Below are 24,512 nucleotides of genomic sequence, written 5' to 3'. Positions count from 1 at the left end.
TGCTGCAGAGGCTGTGGGCAGCTTTGCATCCCAGCGCTCAACCGCTGTGCCACCAGGGGAGGCCCACCACCATGATGTTTTAAAAAAAATTTTTTTTTCATCATGGTCTTACCTCCTAATCCTGCTTCAGTGTCCTCAGGGATAAACAAGGAAGTAAAATATGTCTCCTTTAACATAAATCAGTCATTTATCTACTTACAATTGTTAGATTTATGAGAAAGGGAACCATGACAACTTGGAAAAAAGGACAGGAGAACTGACTAATAGATCCTTTTTCATTTTCTCTTTGGGTAAGGATGTTGTAAAGGTTGGATTACTAGAGAAGACTGAAAAAAATGGATGTCTTAGAAAAGTTGGCTTTTCCTTATCTGTAGTAAAAAGGTCACTAAGATTTTCACTGGACACTTTATTAAGATGGCCATGCTTCTGAGCCATTAGTAAATTTCCTTTTTTTTTTTTTTTTTTTTTTTTAATTTTGTCTATACTGTCCCCATAGATAACACTATATCTGAACATGAAATTTAGGTTTATGTTTCTATTTTGAGGGGGGAAATCTGGAAAATTTTGCTGAATTTCTTCCTGCTAGACCTAGTTCCATTGCTGTTTGTTAGTAACTGTTCTTAAGATCTAAAGCAGATGTATTTCAGGGGCTTGCTATTGCAGTAACAGTTACCTTTTCCTTAAATTGCATTAGTAGCTTAAATCAACTTGCCAGTATTTGTAACATTCCCTGTGACTTTGCTTTAAATAGTACTTTTAAAAGTTTTGGGTAATGTTAAATATTTTCTGCTTAAGCGTAATTTCATAAAATAATGTAGTTGAAACATTTTAAATTTATCTACTTATTTTGTGAAATTGAGGGAAAAAATCTAGTAACCATAAGCTTTTTGTTTTCAGAATACATTATATTAAAAACATTTCTAAGTTTTGGTAATATTGTGGGTAAGTGAAATCAAAATACCTTTAGGGAGAACTTCTCTTATTCATCTAATAATCTAGTGATTTGAAAAAACCTGTTAGTTCATTGATTCACTCTATTCATTCTGGGCTTTCTTGTCCCACATGATTTGTTGATTGGAAAGGTGTGAAGTATAAGGATAACTAAGGGATCATATTAGGAAACTTTCAAATCAGTTGAATCATCTTAGAATTAAGTTAACTAAGTAATGCTTTAAACAGTTGAATTTCCAGGCATCAGATCATATTAAATTCAGGAAGATTTGGACACCCAAGTGTACTGCCAAGTAAATATACCTTTTGCACATTATATATAATTAAATTTAAAACCACCAATAAAGCATACTTACTTAAAAGTTCTTGTTGAGCAAGGTTACCAAATTGACTCTGAAGGCTGGTATGTCATCCTGTGTTTGTTGACCTTCAGAGTATTTTAAAGATTTTCAGAGTTGGCCAGATGATTTGAGTGTGGAGGCGCAGGTTTAATTAAAAAAAAGAAAAGGGAAATTTTTTGGATGCTGAGAAGACTTTTCTTTGTGATTTAATACTCCCTCTCAGATCTCATAACCACATTTCTTGAGTTCTAATAAGAAATTAACTTTTTCAGGATTGACCCAATTTGGTGAATTTCAGCTCTTGTGGCCTGGCCTTCTAGTAGCATGCCTAATATTTCATGTCTTTGCTGAAGTATTTCTGCTAGACTTAAAGTCACTAGATTTAGTCTAGGTATCCATGATTAAAATATTTAGTGAGGAGACTGTTGAATTGTTTTTTAAATGATGCTGCTTAAATTTCAAGTGAATGGCTCTGTGAAAATTCCAAGCTCTTCACCAAGAATTCATTGTGTGATTCCCCCCTGCCCCCTCACCTTGTTCTAGGCATATGCTAGAAGTAGCAGAATGACTGATCTTTATATGTAGTTGAAATTTTTGGCAAATTGTATGTTACAGTTTATAATTTGTGAATTCTACATAAGACATGTTAGAGTTCTTTCCCTTGATTAATTTTTTAGTTTGATCTTATGTTTAGGTTAAAACTGTCATACCTTTTTGTTTTAAACTTTTTGGAAAATCTTCCTAAACTTTATATAGTTTCCTGTCTTGGCACATGGAACTGCTTTGAAAATTTTGTTTTATATTGGGTTTGACCTATATCATTGTTTAGTAACATTACTGTGGGTGGAGTAGGGATTTAAGTGTCATCTCCTTGAACTGGAACTGGTAGGAAACTGTTTCATTATATCTTAATGCTTATTTTTTTATTTAGAAGTAAAAGTGAAAGTGCTTAGTTACCGTAAAATGTGTAATAGTTGAGTGTGTGCTTGTGTGTTCTTTTTTCTTTCTTTTTATTTTTCTTTATAGTCCTTCCCTTTCCCCACCTAAAGAGTTTTCCCAGACCCATAATTCATTTTGTTAAATTTTTGGTTTACATTTACTTGGTTGTTGTGGTTATAAACTTAACATAGAAGGTATACTTTCCAGATATTTTCTTCACTGTATTCTTAGATCAGCAGCATTCTGAATACCTGGACCGTGTTATGTAGATCTCTCTCCCTCCCACCCCCAATATTTTTCCTCCCTCATCTGTTAGTATATTCTTATCTTGAGGGTTAGTAGACAAATAACCCAATGAAATGTTTCATTGCGCCTACTGAAATAGTGAGGATGTCAATCCTTATATGACCTGGGGAAGAAAAAGACACCACCAAGAAGGAATGTACATAGCTCTCCCAGGTGTTTAGTCTGTTTTTATTCCCCAGACACTGTCGTTTGTGTTGTTCACTGGGTTCCTCTTTTCCTGTTGACTGGAATTTTGACAACTCAGCTTTTAGGTCTTACTGTTGTACCTTTTTAAAAACCTTGTACCTGTCTTGCTCTCCCTGTTCTTGTTTTATTTTTATGCCATTATTTTTGGTTTAACTTATGCTAGCCTCTCTCGGGTGGTAGATACCTGAAGTCTATTCCACTTCAGGTGAAAATACAGTAGATGCTCAGTTGAGTGACACTGAGAAAGTTATTTGGATTTTGGATTGTCTTAATTGTAGTGACTTTACTTTGGGGGAATTTCACTTTTTTTTTTGCGTTATTAATGAAGACTTCAGTGCATAATGAATTACTGCTGTGCTTGTACATTTTACTTTTTAGGTACCGCAGAATGTTTTGTGATATAATTCTTACTTGGATTTATTATGTGTACATGGATGAAAATGTCTAAGGTGACTGTCACCTAGACTGGTTCTTATTTTCCTATTTACTAGAAGGCCAAAGGTCTAACTAACCCTTCTCTGCTGCAGACTAGCTGTAGGACTTACTTAACTGTTTTTCTAATAAAATTAGGAAATTGAACTTTATGATCACTAGGGCTCAAGCACTCTGACCTGTGATTGGTGACGCCGTTATCAGCACTATTTTTTGCATTGGGGGATACTGAAGCAAAATTCCCTGTAGGTCACTGTTAGAACTTGAAACAAAACAGCTTTCTTGGCTTAAGACTAAGAACTTTGATTCTTTTCTAATGGCTTAATTTTTTTCTTCATAATTAAGGTAATTTTTGCATTTCCTATTGTCTGTGCTGGATATGTGGGTATAGTCCCATTATGTTTTTTTTTTTTTTAATAGAGGCATGTTTTATTTGTTTGTTCGTTGTTTTTTTTTTTGTTTATACATGCACTGGGTACAGTCAGAAGCGTGGGAGGGTGAGAGAATTCACCAGAGCCAGTGGGGGGAGCAGAGCAGGCAAAAGGACCAAAGTACACTGCTGAGGGGAGCAGCGGGCGGCAGGAGAGGTCTGCGCGCCATGTGGGACCCTCCTCCGGTGGCCGGGGAGCAGCCGGGGATCGAACCGGCGTCGCAGAGGCCGCGGGCAGCTTCACAACCCAGCGCTCAACCGCTGCGCCACCGGGGAGGCCCTAGTCCCATTATGTTTTTAATGGAAGTTACTTCAGAGCTGGGTAAATTTTGTTGAACACCTTTTGACTTAATGGCCCTTGTTGTTGTTGTTTTTTGCTAGCATGCATATGACATCCAGTGGCAGAAATAGGAACTTCTGCATTTTTTCTTTCTATTCCCTATCTTTTTTTTTTTTTTTTTCCCCTGAGAAGATAGATAGATATTGAGAATTATTCTTGGTGTGATCCTGAGGGAAGAAGTTAGGCAACAGCAATGTGGCAGATGCAGTTGCTACAAGTGTTTTATGTTGCTTTGTGGATGTTGTTTTCATTTTCTGTAATGATAGTGAAAGTACTTTTCTGATAGTATTGAATCAAGCATATAAGTCCTTATTGAATGAACACATGTTTAAGACACAAGTGATGCCATAGGTGAGTGAATATGCTCAAGAGTTTATGGTTTTGATGAGGAATGGAGACACTGTAAGGCAAAGATGAGCAGTGTCTGAGGGCACAAAGTAGTAGAAGTAAATACTAGGTGATGGAAGTGAAATAAGGTGAGCTCACAGCTGAGTGATGTTAGAAAGAAAAAAATATTAGAAGTGAACCTTGAAGAATGGTTGGGATTTTGATCGTTTTCTTTTTGGGTCTACTGAGGTAGATCAGTATAGGTAGACTGCACAGCATACAAGAAGGTTGGCATGTGGCTTCGAAGAGGTAGAAGTAATGGCATGTGACTATGGTGGACTAGAGTGGGGATATTTTAGAGACTTAGTAATACAGGTAAGCATGATAAATACAGTATAAAAAGGAAAAGAGAAAATCGCAGAGAAGATGCAGAAATAGATTTAATGGGGGAACAGTAGATGTATGGGAGTAGTGAAAGAGGGATTGTTACTTATATTGAAGTTTCAAGCATGGGTGACTATAAGAATATAGTTTGCAAAATAGCCCTAGTAGCTCATTGAGGTCCCAATTCTTTGCTAGTGTATTAAAAATGGTTTCTGTATTATATCTTTCACAAATTCCGGTAGATGTTCAAAAGTCAGAAAATAAACTTCCAAGTAATCCTCTATAAACAGAGAATGCAGAGTTGACCCGAACAGATCTCAGAGCCTTAAATTGGAGTATTTGGAATTGTTTAATACATTTATCAGATACATTGAATTAACTACCTTGTGATGAGGTTACTAGGCGTTTAGAATATAGTGGTAAAAAAAGATGCAATCTAATCTCTGCCCTGCCCTCAAGGAAAATACAGATCAGAAAGAGATTAATCAAGGGGTTAAAGGCACAGCACTACCAAGCTGTTGCCAGCCACTGCAACATGAGTTCAATCCCCAGCCAGGTTGCTAACCCACATGGCAGCAGACCTGTGCTCCCATCAGCAGTGTATTTCAGTAGATCTGCTTCTTCTGCTCTGCTCTGTCTCTGGTGAATCCTCTCACCCCCTGAGTATCTGGCCTACACCCCAGTTCTTGTAGGCATAAAAATAAATATTTAAAGAAGAAAGAGATTAATCATTTGAGCAAGTAAGTCACACAGTGGTTACAGTGTCACAAATAAAACTCCGGTGCTTTGAGTTTTCATATGGGAATATCTAATTGAAGATGGGCAGGGATGTCAAAGCAAATATCTTGAAGAGGGTAACGTAAGCTGAGAATTTAATGATGAGAAGGGATTGGTGGTGAAGAAGGAAACCGTGTATGTTAAGGCATTAGGAAGGGGGGCTATGGGGTGCTTGAGACCTTAAAGAACTGAGCAAAGTATAAGGAGAGAGTGATGAGTAATGAGACCAGAGAAAGTGACTGCAGGCAAGGTCACATCAGCAGTGTTTACACATCATTGGACTTTTATTTTACTTTTTATTTATTTATTTTTTTTAATAGAGGTATGTTTTAATTTACTTATTTGTTTGTTTGTTTTGTTTATACATGCACTGGGTACAGTCAGAAGCGCGGGAGGGTGAGAGAATTCACCAGAGCGGGGAGCAGAGCAGGCAGAAGGACCGAAGTACACTGCTGAGGGGAGCAGCGGGCGGCAGGAGAGGTCTGCGCGCCATGTGGGACCCTCCTCCGGTGGCCAGGGAGCAGCCGGGGATCGAACCGGCGCCGCAGAGGCCGCGGGCAGCTTCTCAACCCAGCGCTCAACCGCTGCGCCACCGGGGAGGCCCCTCATTGGACTTTTAAACTATCTTTTTTTTATTGTGTAGAGAGTAGGGTTGTTGGGGACTTCCCGAGACCAGTTAGATTGTTATGGTAATCCAGGTAAGAGAGAATTGTGGACTCAACTTTTGCCAGGAAGGAAGAAAAGAATTGGTGGTAGGGTGAATAGGACTTGTGACTTACTGGATATAGTTTGTAGGTGTCCAGAGGGAGGGATGCTGGTTATTCCTAGATTTTTGGCTAGAGTAACTAGATTGGATGGATATGTCAACACGGTTAAGGAGCCGATGGGGGAAAGGTTATTGAACATGAAGGACATTCACTAATTTTTCATTTAAATAATTTGGCTGTTTGTGTATACTCAGGTTTGCAGAGCATAATATTAGATTTCATCACCCTGATAAAACAGTTGTTTTGGTAGAAAAGGAAAAGCTTAGGGGAATGTATTCTGTTTCAAATGATGGTATTTAGTTTCTCCACCCTCTCTATAAACAAAGACCAAAATGGACTAGATTATTTTTCAACTTAGAAATTCTTGCCTAAGGTCATCTCCTTTCATATCTAACAGTTCATTATCCTTTCCTGTTTTCATCATGTATCTAGGAAAATTGTGCTCATATATTCAATTTAAAGAGAGCTTTAAATTTCTATAAATTTGAGTAAATTGACTCCATTCTTTACACTAGGCCGGGTCTTTTAAAAAAATCCAATTAGGTCCTCCCTGGTGGCACAGGGGTTAAGCACTTCACTATGAAGCAGTCTGCAGACTTGGCAGCACAAGTTCCACATGGCGCAGCAGATCTCTCCTTGTCTTGCCCGCTGCTCCCCTCAGCAGCATGTTTCAGTCAGTCTGCCTGTTCTGTTCCCCACTCTGTCTCTGGTGAATCCTCTCACCCCCGCATCTCTGGTCTGTACCCCAGCTCTTGTATGCATAAATAAATAAATCTTTTTTTTAAAAAAAATCCAATTAAACCCATTAATTAAGACTTTGTGGTAATTTTAACCTGTTTGATTTTCATTTGTATATTTTAGCTTTTTGCACCAAAGTGGTAAACAAAATTACTTTGAAATATATCTCAGTCTGATAGACTCTATTCCTCAAACAGAATAGACTGTAAAGCTGTTAACTTTATAAATAATGTTATGGGTTGCTCTGGCAACCTATTTAGAAGCATTGTAGTGTCTACATATAGATTATTTTTAGAACTCAGGTAAGAGAATTTGTTGAGAAAATTATTTTGGACTAATGGGAAAGTAGAGATTGAGGAATGGCAACCAGAAAGAAAAAGGAGTAACAGTCCATTTTTTTTTTAAGATTTATTTTTTCATGCATACAAGAACTGGGGTATAAGCCAAAGGTGTGGGGGTTTGAGAGGATTCAACAGAGAGAGTGGGGAGCAGATCTATAGAAATACACTGCTGAGGGGCACAGTGAGGGAGACAGGAGAGATCTGCTGCGCCATGTGGGTTGCTCCTTGACTGGCCAGGGATTTAACTCAGCATTGAACTCATGGCGAAGTATCTGGTGATAGCTTGATAGCGCTGTCTTTAACCCCTGCACCACCAGGGAGGCTCCCTATTGAGGCTCCAGGGAGGCTCCATTTTGAGTCATTTTCTTATAAATTGTTTTACTTTCGCCTAATAGAATAATGGGCATCAGCAAGGGAATGGATTGATACTGAATATATGTAGTGAACATTTTCTTGCTCACCCTTTCATTCCTGTTCCTACTTGTTCCGGTAACTTAAGATATGCATCCAGGGAACATAAAAACTGAAGGAGACAGTGTAGGACAGTTGGGACTAAATTAGTCTGAAACCTGGGAGATCAAAGAACCCCCAGGGAATTTTGACTGAACTAATTTGGTTGAGCTAGGAAACAACATTTAAAACCAACTTTACTTAATCAGAAAAGAGTTGAGATGTATTGATGGGGGCGAATAATTTACATTTGATTTTTTGAGCTAGGCAGTGTTACAGGTGCTTTACACATATTAACACATTCAGCCCTTATGGCAGTATAGTGAGATTTAGATATTATCTTAGTTTTATAGACAGACTGAAGAGCAAAAATTTAAGTAATTTGCCAGCTAATAAGAAATGAGTAATCTAGCCTGTTGACCCACAGCCTGGACATAAACTCTCTATTAGTGGAAATAATCAATTTGTCCTTGAGATTTGATAAAAAGAGATCTATCACACATCATGTAAAATGTGGCATTTAATTAAAGAGACTTCATAGTAGTATTAAATAATTTGATGATAGAGGAAAATGGTATGTCTTTCAACCAAGTATACCCTTCAGCCTGTTACCATTTCTTCTGGAGAAGGTGGGTGGGGCATTTTCCTGTGGCAGACATAGCTTCTAGGAAGTAGCTGGAGTGATATTTTTTTAAAAGGAATTAATGTGTATTAAAGTATAAGAATTTCCATGTTAGGTAGTTTACTTGTGGTATATTATTTAATCTTTAAAATATTCATATAGATGAACCTGATAGCCCCATTTTACAATTGATACCCAAGACTTACAGCTGTTTCAAATCTGTTGAAAACATGATAAAGACAAGTTAGTTTTTTTTAATGCTCTTTCTACTATTTTTCTCTTGGAATTGGTTGGGAGGGAGCAAAAAGAAGAATCTTTTTCAAGGAATGAAGCAACCTGAGGCTCATAGCTTTGCTGTTTGCAAAACCCCTTTAGATTCACTGATGTGCATCCTTGAGGCAAGATGGGAAGGTTAAATAGTTTTTCTCTACCATAATAAATGATTCAGGGAGATAACTTATTTCATTTTTTTTTCCATCAAATGGGTAAAATAAGCATTTTTGACATTCTGAGGGATTGATATATATTTTAACTTCGGTGGAAAAGTCCTCTTTCTTTCCCTTGTTGCTAGAAAAAAAATCTCAGATGTGAAAATGTGTTTTTATGTTCTTTCTCCTTAATTTTCCCCTTGTGTTTACATCTGGTGAATGTATTTCTTGTAAGTATATACCTAAATGTTTTTTGAAGTATTTTCCTTAAGAAAATTCTTTTTGGTAGAGCTAGTTACTGTATGAACTTGGAAGGTAATAGCAACTAATCAGAAAGGTAATAGCAACTAAACCGTGCTCTGATTGGTTTTTAGCCAGTCATGAATTTGTGTCTTCAGTGTGTTGAGTATAAGTTTTATGATTATTTGATAGTTTGTATCTTTTAAATGTTTGATATATTTATTGATTTGAAAACCTGAGGATAAATTGGAGGTAATTTCTTTCTAGCATTTATGAGATTAGTACTGAAGAGGGAGCAATATGGTTGAAGAAATTATGGACATATTGAGAATTTTTAATTTTACTTTTCTCTTTTGATCTTTCTGGGCTTAAGTTCCTCACTTACAAATCTGGATTGTATCTTTTTGAAAAATGTTGCTCGTTTTTTAATGATGGCACCCAGGCTGAAATGGAAAGAAGGGCTTCTGTTACTCTTAGGCATAGTGTGTTTTGCTGAGGTGTGCTTACGGACCATGTGACCCTCCGTGTAGCTCACACTACCTACATTTCTGTAGGGAATCCGCTGTCTGGATCCCATTGGGAGTTAGTGGCAGTGTAGCAGTCTGCTCACTTTCACCAGGCAACCTGGTGTGCCTGTGGTAACTGGGTTTTTAGGGGTTGTGTGGTTGGTTTTTTTGTTTTGTTTTGTTTTTTTGTTTTTTGTTTTGGTGTGGTAGTGTTCCACTTAATGAAGAAATCTGAAAGTAAGGTTACAAAACATGGACACTGAGGGTGAGTGTAGTGAGAGAGGAAAAGGCCTTTCTTTACCCACTGGGTATTTGGTTCACTTATTAAAGTTGTTATTGGAATGTTAATACTTTGGAAGTAAATATCCCTAATGAAAAACAAGCCTCTATCGCTCCCCTCCTGTAAATAAGCATAACAATAAACATTTTTATTCTTGGCTTTTTTTTAAAAAAAAACAATCAAAAGTCTTCATTTCTATTTTTTTCCCATACAAATTTGACTAAAAACTGTTACGGATTGTTTAGTTCATTTTTTTTTAGGATAATTAAGGAACTGCTTGCTTTTTGATATTTCCAAATATGAAAGGCAGAATTTCAGCTGCTGCTTTTTAGATGCGTAAAGTTAATGTGATTGTATCCTTCATTGATTCATTTATTTGCTTTTCATAGACCTTTCTTCACCACTGAAAGATCCAGAGCTTTTCTTTTTAAAATTCCTCAGATCTTGAGAGTTTTCAGCTGAGTTGTTGCAACCAATTCTCTAGATATCCAGCTGTTGGAAAATATTTTTCTTATTAAATTGGCACTTCTCCAGTAGATTTTTCCAGTAAGTATTCTTTGGGCACACCCTATGCCTAGTAAATTTTGCAAGATTTTTATTCACAAGACTGGACGAGAGACCAGTCTTTTCTTTGTAAGATGAAAACGGAGTGAGTCTTCGTTAAGGCTCATTTTGCTTTTTGCCCTGCTGTGTAGAAACTCAATATCTTATGCAAATACATTCAGATGGTCACAGAAGTAATTTGACTTGTAATTTAAGTTGGAAAGGCTAATACTGTATTTGCAGGAAGTTTGCTTGGTGCAATGATTGTCCTCCCAATTGAGAATTCCCATCATTTGCTCTAAATATTAACTTGTTATTAAGTAGCTCTTAGACCAAAGTATTGAGAAATGTGGTATCTTTGATATTTGCAAGTGTACATTCAAGATGTTGAGGTGATGAGTATGAACCTGGCTTTATATTAAGTCTAGGAGTATATTTGTGTTAAAGTCTAAAGCAATGTTAGGTTATTTATGCTTCCAAGGTTTACTCTAAATAGTGTAATGGTGTTAAAAGAATGAGATGAGTTTTCTTAATTTCGCCCATGAACATTAAGATTGGCTGACAAATTTATGGGAGTGTTAAGGTAGAGAATTCCTTGGGTGTTTCCTACAACCTTCAAAGAGCTTTGGTATATATTCTTTTACTAGATTGTTCTTAAACGGTGATCAGAAGAGTTAACCATTGTTGAGAAACTGAGTTAGAAACTAAGATGTCATCATTGAGAACAGTCAAACGGGTTCCTGTGCCAGTTCTAGAAAAGGCAATCCAGAATTCTCTGAGCAAAGATTAATAAATGTCAAAGTCTTCAGCTTAATTATTTGGTGACTGGCCTTTTAAGATCATTTATCATTAAGATTAACCTTGATAGAGAAAGAAGCACTTCTGTAAGAATTGGTGAAAACATTTAGGAAGAATTGAGAACTTGGTTCTTGCCTTCAAGCAATGTTTTATGTAACTCATTCCACAGACAAAGCACTACCAGGGAGTAAAAGTAGGCATTAAAATTAGTGTGTCTCTTTGGTATTACATACATGGTACAGGTATCAAATGGTGACATTTAAGGGGTTGAAGGAGTGGTTTCTCTGGGTTAAGGTGATCAGAGGCCTGTGAAAAGATGGGACTTTAATTTGGATCAAGGCTGACAGTTTGGTTTCCAAGAATTGAACTAGGGTCTTTCAGATCTAAGGTTGAAGGACCTCAAGTTGAGAATGTTGTGTTGGATAACGGGAGAGAGCTATCTTCCAGAAATAAAAGATTCAAAAAGGGTTTAAGAAAGTGGAACTCTCCTGCATTGCTGGTGGGAGTGCAAACTGATCCAACCACTATGGAAAGCTGTGTGGAGATTCCTCAACCTACTAAAGATAGTGCTTCCATATGATCCAGCAATTCCACTCCTAGACATTTACCCAAAGGACACAGAAACATGAATTCCAAAGAGCATCTGCACCCCTATGTTTATAGCAGTACTATTTACAATAGCTAAGCTTTGGAAACAACCCAAATGCCCAAAAATAGATGACTGGATCAAGAAGATGTGGTATAGGTCCTCCACGGTGGCGCAGTGGTTGAGCGCTGGGTTGCGAAGCTGCCCGCAGCCTCTGCAGCGCTGGTTCAATCCCCAACCACCGGGCGAGGGCCCCACATGGTGCACAGACCTCTCCTGCTGCCCACTGCTCCCCTCAGCAGTGTATTGTCAGTCTGCCTGTTCTTTTCCCCATTCTGGCTCTAGTGAATTCTCTCACCCTCCCGCGCTTCTGACTTTACCCAGTGCTTGTATAAATAAATAAATAAATCTTAAAAAAAAAAAAAAAAAGCTGTGTTACATATACACAATGGAATATTACTCAGCATTCAAAAAAGATAAACATGTGCAATTTGCAGCAACATGAATGGCGCTGGAAGGGATCGTGCTCAGCGAAATAAGCCAGAAAGAAAAAGAAAAATACCAGATGGTCTCACTCATAGCAGGAATCTAGAAAACCTAAATAAGGGACCAGGAAAAAGAATAGCTATAAGAAGGAAAAAATCAAAATCAACAAACAACTATGAACCAGAGACACACTATTGGGGGGGGGGTGGGGAAATGAGGGATTGGGGTCAAAATAAGGAGGTTGCAATTGTATGGGGAATAAAAAATAAAATTAAAAAAAAAAAAGAAAGTGGAAGAAGGTATTGGAAGATTATGCTGTTACGTTGTTTTTAAATGCCAGGCTAGTGCATTTGAATTTTATCCTAAGAACAGTGGAGAAGCACTAACGTGAAATGGCATGGTTACAAGTGTTTATTAAAGGTTTCTCTAATAGTGATGTGGGCTGAATTGGAGATGTGGGATGGTTTAGAGCAGGGCAAGACTTAAAAGCAAGTAGCCTAGCTGTAAATAAAATGTTTTTTGAACCAGGGTGATGGATATGGAATGGAAAGGCCCAGATTGAAGAATTAGAGAATTTTAAAGCTCACTTTGGAAATAAGAGCAAAGATTTTATTTATGTGAGAAATCTTAGGGACATGCTAAAGATTATTAGCATAAGAGTCAAGGTTGTACTAGAAGTCCTGACTCCAAAGCCAAAATCTTTCAGTGATTTCACATTTCACAAAATTTGAAACTTAGTGACATGACTGAGTTTTGATGGTAGAAAATTGGCAGAATATTGGAAGTAGGATGGGTAGGAAGAGATGTCAGTGTTTGGGGAGGTAAGGAATCGAAATAAAAGGCCTTTTTGTTAAAGAGTTTATGAGGAGTGACTGTGTTACCTTTTTATGTTTAGCTCTTAAATATTGTGTGCATTTTGAAGTAAGATTTTAACTTTATTTTCCTTCCTCCCCATTGATAGCCAGTTGTTCCAAAACAATATATTGAGCACACCATTTTTTTTCAGTGATTTGAAATTGTAAACTAAATTTATATACATGTTGTTTTTAATGTATTGTCTTCTGTTCATTGATCCAGTGTCAGTTCCTGGATCTATCACACTGGATTACCAAAAGCTTTAAATGATACAATAGGTTCTACATACTATACATAATATACACTTTTGCTCTAAGTATCTAGTAACTGTACTTAAAACTTATTGAGGTGTTATTTTTGTTTATTATCATCTTCTGTATGAGTTTTAGAATCAATTTATCTGCTTCCTTTCAATCATTCTGGGGTTGGAATAGCTTTGAGATTGTGCATTATTTTGTAGATAGGATGTTTTGACAATTTTAGGTCTTCCAAGGTTGTGATCCACGCCCCCCCCCCCACCTGCCCTTGCATTGAGGTCCCTTTATCTCTAGAGTAAAATCTGTACTTTCTATGTAGCTCTTACACCTTTTCTCTTAATTTATTTCTCTGCATTTTACAGAATTTTTTTTAAAGATTTATTTATTTATTTATTTATTTATTTATTTATTTATGCAAGAACTGGGGCACAGGCCAGATGTGCAGGAGGGTATGAGGATTTACCAGAGACAGAATGGGGAACAGAACAGGCAGACTGACTGAAATGCACTGCTGAGGGCAGCAGCGGGCAACACAGGAGAAGTCTGCTGTGCCATGTGGGACCTTCGCCAGCCGGCAGGGATCAAACCAGCGCTACAGAGACTGGATAGCTTCACAATACGGCGCTCAACCGCCTGCGTCACCAGGGGAGGCCCCATTATACAGAATTTTACTGCTATTAAGAATGAGATACCTTGGTGTGTGGGAAAACTTTATTATAAGTTGCTTGCTATAAGATAATTTGCGAATATCTTGCTGTCTTTAGTAATTTGGTCAGTGGATCAATACTTCTGACAAGGAAAGCAATAAGCTAAAAGCAAAGTCATTTGGCTGAATTTTTCTGCATTTTCTTCTGTCTGAGTATGAAATTTGATTTTCATTAATCCAAAACTGCAGCACTGGAGGTGATCTCAGTCAACATTTTTGTGATAACAGTTTGGCAGGTGCAATTGAAAGTAAAATTGCCAGTCATCTTTGAAGTATTTTTTTTTTTTTAAAAAAGATTTATTTATTTATGCATACAAGGCCTGGGGTACAGGCCAGAGATGCAGGGGTTGAGAGAATTCACCAGGAACAGAATGGGGAACAGAACAGGCAGACTGACTGAAATACACTGCCGAGGGGAGCAGTGGGCAAGACAGGAAAGGCCTTCCTCGCCATGTGGGCTGCTCACTGGCCGGCCGGGGATCGAAATCGTGCTGCGGAGGCTGTGGATTGCTTGATAGTGCGGTGTTTAACCCCTTGTGCCACCAGGGAGACCCTTAGAAGTATTCTTGTTGTTATTGTCCACCGATATTATCCTGGCACTTAGCGCACTGGTGGTGGTTTCCTGTAGAGAATAGTAGATGATGTTGGCCAGATTATGTTCTTGATAATTCTGTAGCATGTCGGCATCAGTATTATTGTAGATGCTTGTACTCTCAACATTTGCAGTGGTATCAAGAAAAAGATGGGCTGCTGTTTCATAGGAGATGACAAACCTGAATTGATTAAAAATGGTAACTGCTTCATCAAATTCATGTCCAGACTTTAATAATTCAAGGGCATTGTCTGACACATCTCCAAAATTATAGGGGACTTTTCCTTCCACTTCTTGGAATGTCACCAGGAACTGCTCAGGATGTCATATAAAGTATACACCTGATTTTATCACCAAGTTCAACAGGCATAACTTCTTTCCCGCCTGCTGAGAGTGTGGGCACCTCACTTTTTATCTGTTCAGCAACTAAGGAGTGAATAGCACCACAAAGGTGCAGTCTCAGGACACACCAATAAGGAGTTGTTTTCTCCAGTTTGCAGGTGCTATAATACAGAACTAGAGATCCTATTCCATATACTCTAGCTGCGCCCCTCTGCCTTCCCCCACCCCACCCCACCCCCAACACATACACTCTAACTCCCAGCTTAGGTGTATTTTGCTGCTTTGTCATCCATTTTCATAGACTTGATAATGGCTTTGGTCAGTTTCAGTCACCTGGTAGTATGTTTCAGAGTTGCTGTATTTTAAACTTTGGCCCCTGTGCTACCCAGGCCTAATGCCAGTATGTCTGCCTGAAAGAACCTGATGTTACCAGCCCTGACAAGGGGGTGAAAACACTTTTTTATCTTTTTAAATATGTTGATTTGCGGGGAGAGGTATGTCTTACAGAATTTTCCTACTCAGCAATTCTTTTGATTATTTCTATTTGATTTTACTGGCTGGGTAGTTACCAAGTGACAGATTTTGACATTATTATTTTCTTCCTTTCAGTTGTTAGACTTTTGTTTGTTTGTTTATTTGTTTTTCCCTTGTCTGAATGATTACATAGAACTACCTGTAGTACTTGGTTGAGTAGTACCAAAATTAGGTGATTTTCTTATTAAAGTTTTGACTTTAACAAGAAAAAATAGGTATTGTCATTGAGAGTGATTTGTAGTATGGGTTTGTAATAATTGCCCTTTGTTAGGTCAGGCACAGTTCTTTTAATTTTTTTTTTTTAAGATTTATTTTTATTTATTTATGTATACAAGAACTGGAGTCTAGGCCAGAGGGTGAGAGGACTCACCAGAGAGAGTGGGGGAGCAGAACAGGCAGATTACTGAAATACACTGCTGAGGGGAGCAGCGGTCAAGACAGCAGAGGTCTACTGTGCCATGTGGGTCAGCTCCCTGGCCAGGGAACGAACTCTTGTTGCGGTGGCTGGCAATAGCTTGATAGCACTGAGACTTTAACCCCTGTGCCACCAGGGAGGCTCTGTTCTTTCAATTTCTAACTCAGTATTTTTGTTGCAACTGAATACTGAGTATCAATGCTTCTTCAGTGTCTGTGGAGGTAGTTCTCTATATGTATATTTCCTCTAGTGTCTTTAAATGATTTCCTGATGTTGATTGACACTTGAATTCATTCAGTTAAGTGTTTATTGAGTGCTTATAGCATGCCAGGAGCTCTTCAAGGTATGGGAGATAGACCAGCGATGGAAATGGAAATTTCTGCTGTTTGGAGTTTACATTCCAGTGGGGGTTCTTAGGCTAAATATTATTAGATACTGATTATCTTTTAACATGTGTCAAATATGATTTGTTTTTCTTTATGGTAGATGGCATGTTCATAATTTTTTTTTAAGGAATTTATTAATTAATTTATTTATACAAGCACTGGGTACAGTCAGAAGCGCAGGAGGGTGAGAGAATTCACCAGAGCCATAGTGGGGAACAGAACAGGTAGACAGACGAAGTACACTGCTGAGGGGAGCAGCAAGCGCGGCAGGAGAGGTCTGCACGCCATGTGGGACCCTCACCAGTGGCCGGGGATCGAACCGGCGCTCAGAGGCTGTGGGCAGCTTCGCAACCCAGCACTCAACCACTGCACCACCAGGGGAGGCCGCATGTTGATAATTTTGAATGGTCGGTGAGTTACTGTTTGGCTGGCTATCGTATGGTGGACTCACAGATTGAATTGATAAATCGTCCCATCTTTTTCTGTGGTTGGAAGGGTTAACGATTTTTCTGTTCATTGATGTTTTGTTACAATTCCATGGTTAAAAATGTCTTGAACTAATTGTCCTTTTAATTTCATGATTGTGTCTTTCCTTTTAAGCTTCTTTGGTTATTGGGTAAGGCTTTCAGTTTCTTCATGATCCAATTTTGGCAATACATTTTCTTAGAGAATCACTCATTTTGCCTTGATTTTCTTTTTTTTGGGCACAAAATTCTGACTTTTGTAATTTTTTTCTTGTAATTTTTCTGTAGACCTACATTATTTGTGTTGCTTTGTTTTTCTGTATCTGCTTTTTCATTTCTAATGGTTCTTCCTCCTCTACTGGACATACAGTTTTCTGCTTTATCAATTAGATTTTTAATAAAAAATAATTTTTGACTATATTGATCTTTTACAATTTTTATTTCATTGGTTTTGTTTTTATCTTTATTCATTTCTTCTACTTTTGATTTTATTTCAGTTATAGATTACAAATTTTTAATTTGTGTTATTTTTTAAAATAGTGAAGTCTTCTACCAAATTCTAAGTGTTGCATTTTCTTTATTTCCTTTTTTGCTAATAACCTTTTTAAAAAAATTGTTGATTTCTAGTTGAATTGTGCTTAAAGAATGTGACCTATATGCTTTTCTGATTGATTTTGTGAATTTTTTTTAATATTAAAGACTACGCTTAATGTTTTATAATTAAAGCATACACGGCTTTAATAATAATTAGGATTTTTAAAAGGGTGGATTTATTAGGAAAAAGAAAGGAAAGATAGGCACCTGCATAGAGACAGGCAGTTAGAGAACTGCATTTAAAGGAACAGGTTTATTAAAAGCGACGCCTGCATAGACACAGTTGGGCAGTCTTGGGACAAGATCTGTATGAGTTTTGGAATTTGAGCTGTGCTTGTGACCCCATGCATGTTCAGTTGTTAAACCTTATATGTGTACTTGAAAGTGTATGTTCTCAGTTCATATATAAAATTCTATAGCTGTCAAACATTAATGATCCTTTTTACCAGATTTATAATACCCTATTGAATTTTTACCTCAAATACTCTTTGCATTTGGTGAATCACAGTGGGTGAAGCTTTGGAGTTTGGTCCACCTGGATTTAAATCTCTGCTCTCTGACTTCTGGGATCTTGGTGCTTTAGTGTCATCTGCTACTTGGATCTTAATAACACTTATTTTAGGAGGTGTTAGGATAGAGGACATAATGTATGTAAAACGCTGCCTGTCTCTTACAGTGTCTGCCACATAAATAATAGGAATGATACTTAGATTTCAAGGCTATATCTGTTGTTGGACATCCATTGTCAGTTTTCATAATTGTAACAAACAGTGAATACTTTTGGATATTGTGTTCTTCACTTTACACTGGGTTCTGAAGTCAAAGGATATCATCAGTCTTTTTACCCCCAAAGTGCTTTCTGAAAGCGTTGTGTCCTTTTATTCTGTTCTAAGTGACATTTAAGTATACCATTTTGTTTAAGCTTGAATGTTTACTATTGTTATTTCAAAAAAAGAATTAATAGGGTCTCAAGTGATACTTTATCAGCATTTTAAAATTACTTGAGAAGTAAACCTGTCCCCCAGTAGTTGCAAACCTGTCTCCCAGTAGTTGCATGACACTGTCATTAGAGTAATAACTCAGTAAGAAAGAATTGTTTTTAGAATTAATAAATAGGTTCCTTATAGAACGTAAGAATGTTATAGACCCTTTCTCTCCTTTTCACTGTTTCTGTGGTTTCCCAGATAGTTACTTGGGTAGGATTTTCCAACAAAGACACTTGACATTTTGAGCCAGTTAACTCATTGTTGTGGATCACTCTGATCTCTACCCATTAAATACTAGTAATGCTCTCCCCTCCACCCCTTGTAAAAGCAAAATGTTTCTAGCAAATTCCCTGTGTGCCCTGGGGAACAAAAATAATATGTCTGGAGGATTAAAACTAAACATGGTTGAGAACCACTGTATTAGTTTCTATCATGGAAAGGGAAAAGGCACTAATGCCAGCTTTCTCATATGGAATGTTTCCATGCCAAAATGCCCTCTACATAGCTGTTCTACGTTTTCTAATGATTGCTAGTTGTGTAGTAAGCTTTGTGTATTTTATATATAAATGAAAATTGAGATTAAATCTTGAGAAAGCCTCTAATAAATATTTTTATTTTTTTAAGTTTTTTTTTTTTTTTATAGAAGCTTGTTTTATTTATTTATTTGTTTGTTTGTTTTGTTTATACAAGCACTGAGTACAGTCAGAAGCGCGGGAGGGTGAGAGAATTCACCAGAACCAGAGCGGGGAGCAGAGCAGGCAGAAGGACCCAAGTACACTGCTGAGGGGAGCAGCGGGCGGCGGGAGAGGTCTGTGCGCCATGTGGGACCCTCCTCCAGTGACCCGGGAGCAGCCGGGGACCGAACCGGCGCTGCAGAGGCTGCGGGCAGCTTCGCAATCCAGCGCTCAACCGCTGCGCCACCAGGGAGGCCCTCTAATAAATATTTTTAAAGATTTATTTATGCATATAAGATCTGGGGTACAGGTCAGAGGAGTGAGGGCTGAGAGGATTCACCAGAGACAGAGCGGGGAGCAGAACAGGCAGATTGACTTAAATACACTGTGGAGAGGAGCAGCGGGTGAGCCAGGAGAGGTCTGCTGCGCCATGTGGGTAGCTCCCTGGCTGGGGCTTGAACTCATGCTGTGGTGACTGCGGAGAGCTTCATAGGTTGTGTCTTAACCCCTTGTGCCACCAGCGAGGCCCCTAATAAATTATTTAAGGTGGGTTCTTTTGCTCTGCTTACTTATTTCTCCACCCCACATTTCTGTCACCAGCCCTAAGAATCAGAGATACATATATGGAAAAAATACATCATTTATTAGTGTACTCTTGTTTTTATAAGTATTTTGCTTTCTTGAATCACCTGCTATATAAATGTCCAGTATTTGGCTTTGTCATTTTGACTTTGAACTCAATTCCCTTGAACTCCTCCCATTTTGCTGTAAATGGCAACATCTTGTTTTTCCTTATGAGTGAATAGTATTCCATTGTGAGCATTATACCACATTTTCATTGTGAGCATTATACCAGCATTATACCACTCTTTCAGTGGGCACTTAGGTTGTTTCCATGTCCTAGCTATTGTAAATTATGCTGCAAAAATAAACATTGTAGAACATAGCATTTTGGGGGTTCATGGTTTCAAGTTCTTTGGATAGATGCCTAATTGTGAGATTCCTATGTCATATATTCCATTTTTAGTTGTGTGTGTGTGTTTTGTTTTTTTTTTTTTTTTTAAGGTAAATACAGATCACATCCTAAAATGATTAAATGATTGCACCAGTTTACGTTCCCTGCCAGCAGTGTGATGGTTATTTCTCCCTACCACATCCTTCCCAGCACTGGTTGGGGTCTTTTTAATATGTGACATTCTCACAGGTGAGATGATATCTCATTATGGTTTTGAGTTGCATCTCCTTTACTAAAAGTCACGGTGTCATCCTTGGTGAACAGTCTCATCCTGTTTGCCATCCCGCACTTTTAAAGTAGAACCTATTAAAGGACAATCATGAGGAGGAGCATTCATCCTCCTGAGGAACAAATCACAACCAGTCAGCCTCTCTCCCTTCTCTTCCCCCATTTCCAGCTATATATGATTCAAACACATGGATCCATGCCAGTCAGCCTTCCTCAGGAGAGGAGCAGAATGTGTGAGCCACTGCTTTATTCTTTCTATTCTTTTTCTCATTTCCTTTTCTAGTGTCTGTTCCTCATCACTGTAATACCTTTTTTCTTAGATGTTTTTATTTAGGTGGGTTTGTTAGCCTCTACCTCAAAAGTCAAGAATTAAGGGAATTTAGACTATTTTCAAAATGTTGCATCTGATTTAGAGGGAATAGAGTTGAGTGCACTATTACCTGACCACAAGGAGAAAAGGGCATTGAATCAGTGGCTACAGAGAGGGGAGTTCTTTGTAAAGACCTTGCATATTGGGGCATTTGAAGTTATTCATGAAAGTCTTTGGTACTGTTCAGCTTTCTGTGCTCACTTACCTTCCTTCTTTAGGAATATAAACTCCTACATTTGGGTTTTCCCCTACCTTGCAGTTCATTTTGGATCTGGTTTTCTTATCTCTCTTTCCACTGGTATTTTCTTTATTTATGTTTGTCTCACCAACGTCACCAAATTGAAAGGAGTGAGGGGATTGCCTGAGTTGGTCACCTACCACCGAGTGAATGACCTGGTCTCTTAATGTTTCTGTTTCTTTTTTTAAATTGTAGTAATGTTGGTTTATCACAGTACACATCATTTGGAGGTAAAGGATCATTGCCCTCAGGTGTGTTACCACATAACACTGACCACCAAGGCACTGAAAGCCTTCTGCTGTGCCCCTCCCTTCTTTACTCTCCTCCCCTTCTCCACTCTGGTAGCCTCAATTCTACAGTCATTTTTCTAGGGTCTGTTGTTAGTTTGGTTTTAATCCGACTAATGTTTTAACTATATTCTACATGTAAGTGACGCCATCAGATATCTGTCTTTCTCCTGATTTATTTCATTTAGCATAATCCCCCTCCAGTTCATCCATGTTGTCACAAAAGTCAAGCTTATCTTTTTTTCTCTTTTTAAATAGCTGAGTGGTATTCCATTGTGTATATATACCACATCTTCCTAAACCAGTCATTTGTCTTTGGGGACTTCAGTTGTTTCCATAGCTTGACTGTTGTAAATAGTGCTGCAGTGAACATAAGAGTGTATATATCCCTTCCTGTTATTGTTTTTGCATTCTTCAGATAGATACCTAGGAGTGGAATCGCTGGATCATGTGGTGGTAGATCTTTTGTTTTTTAATATTTTGAGAAATCTCCCTACTGTTCTCCGTAGGGGCTGGACAAGTCTACATTCCCCCCAACAGTGTGGGTGATATTTGTCTTACATGCTTTGATGCACCTTCATTTGGTTAATATATTTTGAATATAATGTCATCTTGATACATTGTTCCCATAATCACCATATAGTGTTCATCCTTGGCTCTTGTTAGCTTTTTCAGCTGGAAATCTATATCTGTTACAAGTATGGCTGTTGCTGTTTGGGTTCTTTTTTGCTTGTAGGATTGCTTTCTAACTCTACACTGAGCCTGTATTTATCTTTGGAGCTCAGGTGCATTTCCTGGAGACAGCAGAAAGTTGGGTTTTGTTTTCTGATCTAACCAACCACTCCTCCTCTTGATTGGTGAGTTCAGTCCATTTCTATTGAGAGTGGTTATTGATATGTGGGTCTGTTCTTGGCATTTTGTCTTTGGTTTTCTGGTTCTTATTTTTTTTCCTTGTTGAGTTTTTTGTGGAAGGTCTTCTCTTTGATTTTAGACATCACTCACATGAGTGCTACTTTCAACATTTCTTGTAGGGGAGGTCTAGTGTTCCCAAATATCTCCAGCGTCATTTTGTATGGGAATACTTTTATTAACTACTCATATCTAAAGAGAAATCTTGCAGGATAATGTGTTCTTGGCTGTTAGTTTTTATATGTCATTCTTTTCTCTTCCTGCTGTAGTGTTTCCTCAGATAAATCAAGTGTCAACCTTATGAAGTATCTTTGTAGGTTATCTGCTTCTTACCCCATCAGCTTCACTAGTCTTACTTTGTCTTGAGCTCTTGGAAATTTGGCTACTCTGTGTCTTGGGAATAGGTCTCATTACATTTAGAGAAGGAGGCATTCTTTTAGTTTCATGGACTGTATCCCAAACCTCCTGTAGGTTTGGGAATTTTCTTCTATTATTTCTTGAATAAGTCCTCTATTCCCTTCTCTCTTCTCTTCTGGAATCCCCACTATTCATGCATTGTCTTTCCTCATGGAGTTGGAGCATTCTCAGAGTTTCTTCATTTTTTTTTTCCTTCCTATTTCTCATTTTCTTCCACTTGGATACTTTCTACATTACCGTCATCTACATCACCAATTTGATCTCTCATTTGCTATTCCATTAGTCTATTCTACTTCCATGGCTTTTACCTAATTTTTAAAAAAATCTCCTGTGTTGATCTTTTTACATCCTGCACCTCCATTAATTTATTTAAAGCTTTAATTTCTATCTTCTGTTCATCAATTTTATTTCTCGCAGCATTTGCTTTTCTGAGTTTTCATGTATATCTTTGGTCTGTTTTTCTGTGTTTTCTTACCTGTTTCTTTGAATTTCTGAACTGCTGACAGTCTTGAAGTCCATAGGAAGAAAAACTTTATCATGTCTTGGTGCTTGGGTTCTGGAGATGTGTTCTCTCTCCAGTGAAATATCCCCTTAAGGACTTAAGGTGCTTTGAGGTGATTTTTTTTTTTTCTCCTCTCCACTTCCCCATTTCATAGCTTTCTTGGTTGCTTTTTATTCAAGTGTCCTGTGGGTGTCAACTTCCACTTTTGGAGTGGATAATGCTGTCTGTTGGGGAGAACTGATCTGCAGCTGCTGAGTTGGGGTGGGAAAGGGACTTGGGGAGAGGTCCAGTCACTGGTGAACTTGGTGTGGGTGGTTCACATTTGTCATACCCCTGATAATTTTTGTCTCTGGGATCTCCATGGTATGTGGACCTCACTTTTGGCTTGAGTCCTGACGGGTGGGGAAGGAGCACTGCCACTCTGTGACCTTTTCCAGTGGAGACCCTGCCTGTCTGGCTCACCTTAGTACTCCATACACATCTCCCCACAGGTCAGGGGTGCACCTTCATATCAATCAGTTCTACCCTCCCCAGGGACACTACAAACGTGGGGGAGTATAAGCTGCTGGTTCCTGCCTGGCCACAGTCTCTAAGCACCTCTCTCCACTCAACCTTCTGTCCCTTCTGTCCCAGTCAGTGGCCAACTTTGGTCTCATGTCCAAAACAACACTGGATTCCCACAGGGTCCTTGGAGACCAGTACCCCTCTGTACCACCTTCGAATATACTTCCGGAAGCAAAGCGGTGAACCTCCTCTGATGCCATCTTCCTCTAACTCCGCTTTCTTGGTTCTTCTTGAAATAACTCCTGTATACAGATATCTGCAGCCTTGTGCTTTCTACTCTAATCCACTACAGGGGACTCATGTACATGAAAACTTATAGTATACAGCCAGTGGAGTTCATACCCTATGGTGCTTGTTTTCATTGCCATCAACATTTTAGGACTCTGTATCTATGGCTTAATTTGTCTGCTTAGCGAATCCCAGAACATTTGTTTCCATATGCACTTGGACAAAAAACAGAAAGTTAATAGGAGGCGCTGTTTTATACAGAGTCAAATTACAATTCAGGCCCTTGTGCCCATCTTTCTAGAAGGGAACTTTTAAAGAGGAATTTTCCAATCTGGTAATTTCACATCTGTTCTTGCTTCTTGTGTATTTAAAGTCCCACCTTTCCCCTAGTCTCTTCAGCTAAAATGGGTTGATGAAATTTGTGCTACTGTGATTCTTTGTTTTTGTACCTTCTCACTAAATTTACTTCACTAGACAAGGGAACTGACACAATGCTTTTGACAAAATATCATTGCAATATGACCAAGAAGTCAAGCCAGGAAGGACTAGGTTTCATAGTTAAGAATCAGGGTTTCTTCTCTAGAGTTCTTTCATATTTAAAAACTGGTGGTTTAAGTTTCTGATGTTCTGTATCAGTGGAGCTCTGATCTGGTGTTTCTGTTTCATCAGCTGTCTCCGAACAGTCAAGAGTCAATACAGAGGGTAGTTGGAATGAGTTCTTCAGTGAATTTAAGTATCCTGTGATTTCAAA

At 38.2% G+C, this 24,512-nt stretch overlaps 1 protein-coding gene and 1 pseudogene across 6 annotated transcripts in view; one reads left to right on the top strand and one right to left on the bottom strand.

The window, feature by feature from the left end:
* KANSL1 (KAT8 regulatory NSL complex subunit 1) overlaps nt 1-24,512 on the top strand; it is a 151,883-nt gene that overhangs the window by 49,430 nt on the left and 77,941 nt on the right. The gene's annotated exons all lie outside the window — the stretch shown is intronic.
* On the bottom strand, nt 8,534-15,239 carry LOC119232972 (ATP synthase subunit gamma, mitochondrial-like; annotated as a pseudogene).

Source organism: Talpa occidentalis, unplaced genomic scaffold (genome assembly GCF_014898055.3).
Source record: "Talpa occidentalis isolate TD23 unplaced genomic scaffold, MPIMG_talOcc4v2.1 talOcc4.7, whole genome shotgun sequence".
Lineage (NCBI taxonomy): Eukaryota > Metazoa > Chordata > Mammalia > Eulipotyphla > Talpidae > Talpa > Talpa occidentalis.
This window is presented reverse-complemented; position numbering and strand designations above follow the sequence as displayed.